This window comes from Vidua chalybeata, chromosome 21, assembly GCF_026979565.1.
Source record: "Vidua chalybeata isolate OUT-0048 chromosome 21, bVidCha1 merged haplotype, whole genome shotgun sequence".
Taxonomy (NCBI): domain Eukaryota; kingdom Metazoa; phylum Chordata; class Aves; order Passeriformes; family Viduidae; genus Vidua; species Vidua chalybeata.
In genome coordinates, this window is record NC_071550.1 from 7,003,489 (window position 1) to 7,012,414 (window position 8,926).

Genomic DNA, 8,926 nt, shown 5'->3' on the forward strand with positions numbered 1-8,926 from the left:
AAATTTTTTTTGAATGTGTGGGGACATGTGTTTGTATTTAAACAAAAAGTAGGATGTTGAATGGAGTGTGTGAATGAAGGATCATCTGGGCTGGGTGATGAAGTCTGAACATTGTGGGAGGTGAGTAGTGAGGTGTTTCTCTTAATTTCACTGTTTTTTTTTTAGTTGAAGTTGATTGAGAAGTGCTAGTGAGAGCCTGGAATTCCTGCCCTCCAGAAAGGGAGAAATAAACCTCTGATCCCGATAGCTTCCAGAGGTGGAGGAGCACCCTGGGGAAAACAGGTCTGAGCAAGGGGCACAGTCCTGATCCAAAGACCAAGATTCAGGTCTGGTTCAAGATTTAACATGTTGATTCAACTGAGTTCAAAACAGTCTTGTAGGAATTTTGACTTTATTTGAAGACTTTGGCTGAGATTCTGAGAGTAACATCAGTTCATGCATTGTGGTGTTGGTCGTGTGACACCAGGGGCTTGGGCAATTCAGGCTGTTTTCAGGTTTAATTTGTGTGATTTAGGTTGTTCTCATCCAATTTTCCTGAGAAGGAACTGGATACCTTAAGGAAAATATACATTCATTGAACTCTCCTGCTGAGCTACCAATGGAGGGCATAAGAAAATCAATTTGGGTAATCAGTAAAACCCAAAAAGGGGCATTAGTCACCAAACTCTCTCTGTCCAAGAATGGGTATCAGAAGAAGAGCTGGGTGAATTGAACAGCAAGGATGTTTTTAGGGACATTTCCTTTAGTAGTAGCTTTTTTCCCCTACCTTGTATCAAGATCTCTCTCTCACCTGGTCAGTCCACACAAGAGGCCTTGGGCTGCCCATTTTTCCCAGTGTTTGTTTTTCATTTGCTTGGTCTTTGCTTTGTGTAGCAGAAAATCATATTAGAACGCACCATTCCAAGAGTGTTCTTTATAGATGTGACATTTCTGCCTCAGCTTTCTGATAAGAGAACATTTGGCAGCAATCGTATGCATGGAGGTGAGTTTTAAGCAAATAGTAGAGAATATTCATGGGAAATGAATGTCAAATTTGTAATTATCAGTAGAAATAATGTTCCTGACAGTTACATCCATCTAAGCAGGGAATAGAAATGTACTGTTTAAATTACATGTATGACCCAAAGAGCTGACACTTGAAAGAACTATGGTTATAGCTCTAAAAATACTGACTGCTGCCTGAGCTGCAGCCTGCGTGCAGTGATGAGAATTGCTCATGGCTGGGAATAGTGACCGTGCCAACACGGAGTGAAATTAATTCGATAAATTCTTTCCTTTGAGATAAGAATCCAGGTCTAGTGAGTAGAAGCCAAAGAAGCTGCAATTAAATCTCAGATCTCATGGGTAACTACAGCACATTACCTAAATCTTGCCTGGTATTTGTGGCACTGGTAGGGATCAAATCAATTGCCCTCATGTATCTTTAATGATGCCTTGGGATGAGCAGCCCCCAGCATTTACTGCCTTTAGCAATGGGGGCAACTCCATAAACCTTAAGCAAGGCTTTGGGTGCCAGCACAACATTAAATCCTGGCTGGATTTAAAACCAAGTGGACGGCGTGGAGCTGAGAGAGGCACATGAGGTAACATTCCCATGGTGGCTGGGAAAGGGGAAGCAGTGCAGGGAGAGGGAAGGAGTTTTGGCACAGACATGCTGTCAGCATATGGAACTCACCTTGGGAGTACCTGATGGTGCACCTGGAAATGGTGGCACATCAACACCACAGAGTGGAGCCACATTCCAACATGGCTACATAAAATCTTGTGGAAGAACGCAGCAAAAATGTCAAGAAAAAACTCCCATGTCCTTCAAGGTAGGGAAGATGAAGCTATTTGGCAGCTCAACCACCATTTTGGGCTCACTGGGAAAGTGGAAAAAAACCCAAACAAACCAATCAAATGTGGATGATTGCTTTTGGTGCTAGGAAATAAATTAAACAGGGCACATGTTCTGCTTCCACTGCTCAGTCCCAAAAGCCCTTCCCCAGGCAAGGGGCAGTCTGTGACAGCCAGATCCAGAAACATCCCCCAGGTTTGGTTTAGGGAATTTGTTCTGCAGGCAGTAGGAGATGTGGAGGCATCTGATGTGTCTCAGGAAGAGAAAGCAGTTCAGACCCCCAGAGAGGCCACACCAGTGCTCCAGAGGGGTTAATGGGCTCCTGAGGAAATGATGGTCATAAAAATGTGTTTGACAAGAGAGTGACTGGAATGGAGGGTAATTAACAGAGCAGAATTAGGTAGGACCCAGAGAACCCCTTCACCATAAAGCTCATCCACTAACCTGCATGATCAGTGGGCATTGCTGTAGAGTTTAATGACAAAAGGGATGTTCATACTCTCAAGTCAGAGTAACCATTCTCTGACTGTATGAGAACAAAAGCCAGCTTCCTTCCTTGGCACGAGAAGGAGTTAGGGAGCAATCCATCAGATTGTCCAGCTCAGATAATAGAGAGATGCTCCTACCAATTCAGGACAGACACTTGTCCCTTGCTGTCATTAAATTAGGTACTACATGAAAGCTGGAGCTTCCAAATAACCCTGATCAGAAAAAGAAAAGCCAATTCCAAGTGTCCCAAAGCCAAAGCAAGGAAAAAGCAGCAGGTAAGGCAGAATTCTGCTTCCCTTCAGATGCAGAAGACTTCTGGGACAATTTTCCTCTAGTCATGTGGCAGAAATTCATTGGGAGCTTCCTAAGAAATCTGCTCTTTTTAAATTATTCAAATTTAGACTCACCAGCCGGTGTGGCAGAAAGCAAAAGACGTCAGCAAGTCTTATTAACATGCTGATGCTATGGCTTCAGGAGTGTGCAGAATGTCCATTTGGATCAGGGCTAAGAGCACAGCATGAAGTTACCATGGAAACGTGGGGAGGCCATTAATTAGCTATCACATGGAATCATCAGGAAGAATCTGGACCTCAGCAGCTTTGGCCTCCTCAGAGGCAAAGGGCACAGCCCCAGAGACCCCCCAGTCAGGCCCCTGCACAGCTCCAAGAACAACCACATTCTGGAGCAGAAGTGTCCTCTTGAAGGGATGAGAAGTAGGTGGACAAGGAAAAGGAGGGTGCAACAAGCAGAGAAATAGATAAAGGATGGAGATAATTCCCTTTTTTCTTGCCCCTTCCCTTCCCAGGAAGCCTGGCTGCTCTTGCATAGAACACAAGAGATCTGCTGCTTTTTGAGCTGACAAGGCTTATGCCAGTGACCTTGAAGACGTCAAGAGCAGCCCCAAGGCCTTGGCAAATTCAATTAATGGAGTTTGCATCTTCTTGGGTGGGCTGCACATGGGCTGAGGGAACTCCAATGCTCCCTAAAGCCATCCTGCTCCCTAAAGCCATCTCAGGCCATGCTAAACCAGGAGTCCCTTTTCCCCAGAGAGAAAGATGGGCAAGTAACAGAGGTTTCTTGGCCACTTGCCCAGCATCCCTTCAGAGCCAGAATCCTGTAAGCAAGCTGTGATGGACTTCAGCTGCCGTGGATGGGATGTTCTTTTCAGCTCTTTAGCCCACTTGCTAAAACATGGCTCAGGAGGACATTTGGCAGATGGTGCCTCCTGCACAGGGGTGTAGCAAGATCCCCAGCCTGGCTGCTCAGTCCCAGTGCTGCAGGAGACACGCTGGGTGCCAGCTCCGTGCTCTGTCTCCTGAAGCACTTCCCTTGAGGAATTCACCCTCATTGAAAGGAGGAGATGGCACAAGGAGGAGGTGCTGCAAGTCTGAGAGCAGAGACACAGGAGGATGGTCTGTGGTGTGTGCTTTGGGGAGAGGCTGAAGGGAGACACAGCAGACAAGGCACAAGGAGGTCATAGGGGAGGCGTTTCCATGCTCTTTCTACCTTGGAAAATTTGAAATTGTAGATTAACCCTGTTGGAGCCAGTCAGATTGTCCAAGAATGCACATATCAATCATCTCACCCTCACGATTTCTTTGCCTTAATCTAAAACTTCTAATGTCACCAGAATTATTATTAATCTGTGAATTAAATAAATATGGAAATCAGTGAGGACTAAAATACTATATGAAAGCTTTATTGAACACTTCAGTCCTTCCTCCTGAATTTTTAACTGGAACAAGATGGGTGCTTTGTACAAATGCATTGCTCAACCTTCAGCGTAACAAGAAAAAAAGGCAAATTATCCAAGTCTCTGCCCCTTGGATATTACAGACATCTCCAGGAACAGCCCCAGGTGCTGTTACCCATCTTTGTGTCCCCATCCTGAGTGTTTATCTGTAGAGCAGTGCAATCTTCAGGTGGCTCCTGTCCACCTCCAGCACTTGCTTGTAAGCCAGGAAGGAAATTTGACCTTGTGTAGAGACCTTAAAAAACAGGTCAGGGGCTCCTCCCCAGGAGAACTACAAAAGGTATAGCTGGAAAAAAAATCACCACGGCAGCAGAATCTGTGGAGGGGCAAGATCTGGTGAGGTGACCCTGAAGAGATACAGGCAGGCATAAAAGAAATTGGAATACTGACCTCACTCCCCCAGCCCATTTTGTCTCTCATCACCTCCTCATTTCAGTTTTGGCTCAGTGATAACAAAGCCAGCCCATTAGATATTTATATATATATAACACACATCATGCAAGCAGAGCTTAAAATAATATTTTAATGCTGAAAAAGTCAAATAAATCAAACTGAACAAAAGAAAGCAAAATGAGATGGGAAAAGCACAACAGCTCATTTTGTTTATTAGGGATGCTTTTGCCAGTGATAAATCTCTGTGAGATACCTTAATTTTTAACTACACAAGGGCTTCCAGTAGAAAATGTCCAACTGAATCATTTTGGCTGAAATTTTAGGTAAAGATTTCTTGACTGACAAACGTGGGAGGGGTATTACTTTTTGAGAATCTGAGTTAGCCCTGTGTTTTAATACTGTCAATCATGTTGTCTAGAACATAGATTTGAACAGGAAAGAGAAGCTCAGCTGGGCTGATTTTCCAAGATGCTCACACATCTCCTCAAACAGGGTGTGCCAAGGGCAGCTGAAGGTCAGGAGTTCTCAAAGCTGCTGCCAGGAACAGAGGAAAGAACGCCTGGATTTTGGTGCTGCTGAATTCAAGTGAGGGAGCCAAGAGACTGACTATGACATCAGAAACACAATTGCACCTTCTGTGTTTCTAGATGCAGGTTTTTGTTAAGTTTTGATATGTGTATATTATTGATCTAGCAGACATCTATTAATTTATCCATTAATCTACATTTTGAGGGCTCCGTGACAATCCAAGTCTCATTGTGCTTATTCCTGGGCATACACTGAATTAATACAAGGTTGCCACTTACACAGACATGGTCAGTTTAGGACTGCTCTGACTTCAGAGGTGGGAAAAAGAAGCCCAAAAAGGACAGAGAGTGACTGGCTATGGCAAAGCCTGCCCAGAACTGTGAGCAGAGTCTCTGTGGAGTCTCAGGCCTAAGCCTGACCTTTGTATGAAGATGGGGAGAATGTCAGGGTGGGAATGGTTATCCAGGTGTGTTTTAGTTCCATAGCCAGTTCCTGGTGTCTGACTGCCCCACTCACACAGGCAGGGACTGACCTTGAGAAGGATGTGCAGTGATGTGCTGCCACAATGTGGTTTTTGTTTTAGACCTCTGACATCCCAAATGCTCGGGTCCAGCCTGAAGGACAGTTGTCACCTGATTTTGGGGTAAAGTGACCCTCATGACAGAAATTTCCTGGACATGAAGCAATCCTTATATCAGCCTGTTTTCTGGAGCAGGCTCCTTGACTTCATTCAGCATCTCCCTCTTTGTGGGGTTGTGCCATAGTTTAGGACTGCATCTCATTCTGCCATATGGTGACAGGATCCTATTCCACAAATGTCAGGCATCTAAGGGCTGAGATCTGGCTTTCAAACTTCCCTAAGACATTTAGACTCAGGGTTCTGTTAAGATTCATTCCAGGGTGAGAAAGAAAAACCTGGATATTGCCTGAGTTGGATTTAGACACTAATTCTGACCTTTTGTGTTTTTACAAGCTACTCAATTAAGGTAGATCACTCCTGCCTCACTCCAGGATACTTGTGAACTATCTCCAGGCTTTCATTCCCTCTTGATATGAAAATCTAATCATGTTCATTGCTCAAAATCAACTCTGGTTGAAGACTAATGCAAAAAGGCTCAGCTTAAGCAAGCAGCTTGTTCAGGAAATGTAGATAAGAAACCCTGGTGGGTTGCTTTGAAAGTCAATAGACCTGGATTTAGGAGGATTAGTGAAGGGCTCAGTCCTGCAAGGTGCTGAGCACGATGAGTTGCACCACTGAGGGTCTGAACGTGTGTGGCAGATACATGAAAGTCAAAGGGACTGTTCAAACCCCTCAGAGTTAAGATAATGCCCATACATTATTTTGGCTGGAATTCAGAGTTCTCAATAACTGGTATCGTGCGGGGAGAATCCCAGCTCTCAGGGCTGAAAAGGCCCAGGAGTCCCAAGATCAAAAACCCAACTTGCCAGCCTGAATTAGTTTGTTCATCTGAGCAGCTGGTGGGGTGAGGTGAGCCTGGGCAGCTGTGATGGAAGGTGCACAGAGCCTTCCAGCCCCAGCTGGGCCATCACCGTGCACCCAGCAGCCAGCGAGGGGCACAGCACGTGTCCAAATGAGCACTGATTGCATCATTTCTTAATGAGAATTAATATCTCTGATGTAGCACTGAGGGACCTCAGTCACACACCAAGACCCCAGAGGAGCTGGCATTTTACTGAGACGGAAGAAAAAGGAGATCTGGTGTCACAAAGTCTCTCAGAAGAGCACTAATTAAGAGGAAAATGCACGTGGCACCATCTGAAGTTCCCAGTGGGTTTTCAGGGGTCAGTCCCATAAAGGTGGACCAGTCCTTCATCTGTTTTTTAGAGTGTTTTTTTTTGCTGCCCCTGGAAATGTTGGACAGGAGCCATTGCTTTTACCATTTCAGTATAATTCCATTCAGAAAGTGTTTTTATACTTCTCTGATATCTTTATAGAGTGAGCAGCATTTCCTTCAGGTCAGCATTACTTGTGCATTTATTACAGGATCCAGTTAATAAAAATAAAGGCCAGCAAATCCAGAACAAGAAACAACCTAAAAGCCAACCAGATGACACAGACAGGACCAACTAAAGCTCTAAAAATATTTGTTTAAAACGAGAAAGAGGGCAGAAGTAGATATTGAAAGAGCTGCCCATGGTCACAGAGTTAGGCAGTGACAGAGGGAAAGGGAGGAAAATCTAAAAACAGAGTTAGGTAGTGACAGAGGGAAAGGAAGGAAAATCTAAAAATGGATCTCTTGCAGACAGCTGTGGTTGTACCCATCCCATGTCTGTGGTTTTCAAAGTCTGTACCTAAAGGAGCAGCAGTTAACTGGGAAATGTAGGCTTTGTTGCCAGGGTGAAGGGAGCTAAGGAACCAAAACCACATCTACTGTGTGACTAGCTGTGGAATAGCTCACCAGTTGTGGAAAAGCTCCAATTTATTTGAAATATCAGGCATTGGCCAGAGGCAAGGTATTTCAGACCAGGGTACCCAGCTGTTCTAATGGCCCTGGCATATTCTAACTTTCTGTGCTCTCCTGTAAAACAATAATGCCATTTCTGCCATCGTTATGCATCACAAATCAATCTGGCTGCTCATGAACAGCTCTGACCTGAATCTGTCACATTACAGCACCCTCCTGTAGGATTCCAGGTTTACAGCCATATAAGTGCTTTATTAGACATGGAAGGCTGTAATAAGCTGATTAAGAAACCTTTCTTTCCCTTTTTTTTTTTTTTTTTTTCCTTTAAAATACTTAGCATACACTTTTCTGTCATCAGATCAGTACAAAATAAACCTGAAACTTCACCCAAAATACATTATGCAAAGAAATCTGTCACTATAAAAAGCTTGAACCACGCAGGACTCCCTGTACCAGCTCCTCTCTGCACCGCCTTGGCTGCATAAGAGGGAGTCCTGTTGTGGCAACTGTTAATTCTTTAAAAGCCTTGAGTCAAACCATCCTTTCTGTGATTCAGCTACTGCAAGACACATTTTCTCCCTAGAAATGCAGCTTTCTGGAGCAATAGTTTCATTCCAAGACAGGAAGTTCTAAAGTTAACTGGAAAGCAGCGTTCTCAAAGTTTTGGGTAAAAGGCAACTTTCCATCTTGTTTCATCTCAGGAATCTCAGGACAAGCTTCTTGTAGGGAAACTTTGGTGAATGATTTAAGAGGCAAGGGCTTCTCTGCTGGGTTTTGATTACTTCACGCCAGATGAGAGAGAACCAGCCAAATGCTAAACTGGAAATGAAGTGTTTCAATAATTTCCCATTACAAATGTCAACAAAAATGATATTTTGCTGAATTTGCATTTCTGCAAGAGAAAACTGTTCAGCTGGGGAAAAATGAATTGGTCAGCTCTGTCAGCAGAGAGTAAGTTGAGAAGGGAAGTTCATCCCATCTGGGCTAATGGGGTGTGAAAACTCGGCCTTGCTGAGTACATGTAGACCTTTCTTAGTGCTCCTGAGAGGCCTGGGGGAAGGAGTGATCCTTGATTGCTCTGCCTCCTGTCCACACAGCTGGAATGTGCTGCTGCAGATGGGCACAGGGGGTGAAAACCCCGTGGGGTTGCTTTCTGTATTTCCAACTTGATTATCAGGCAGTCTGCAAAAGCTGCCCTCCACCACACATTTCCATGGCTAATGCTCCTGGGAGGGAATTAGCCATGAGGGCAACACATCACACCTCACCCAAACTGCTCTAGAAAATGATTGTGTGTGTGTATTTGTTCACCTGAGTGGATGTAGCAGGGTTGTGTCCCAGCCCTGCTGGCACAGCCCAGAGGACACACCTTGGGGATGGCTGGGTGTGGTGGGAAGGAAGGAGCACAGTCTGTTCTGGTAGTGGGGAAGAACTGTCCTGGACAGAGAGAACCAAGCCTGGCAGACATATGGGTATCCAAAATAGACCTAGCAGCAAAAT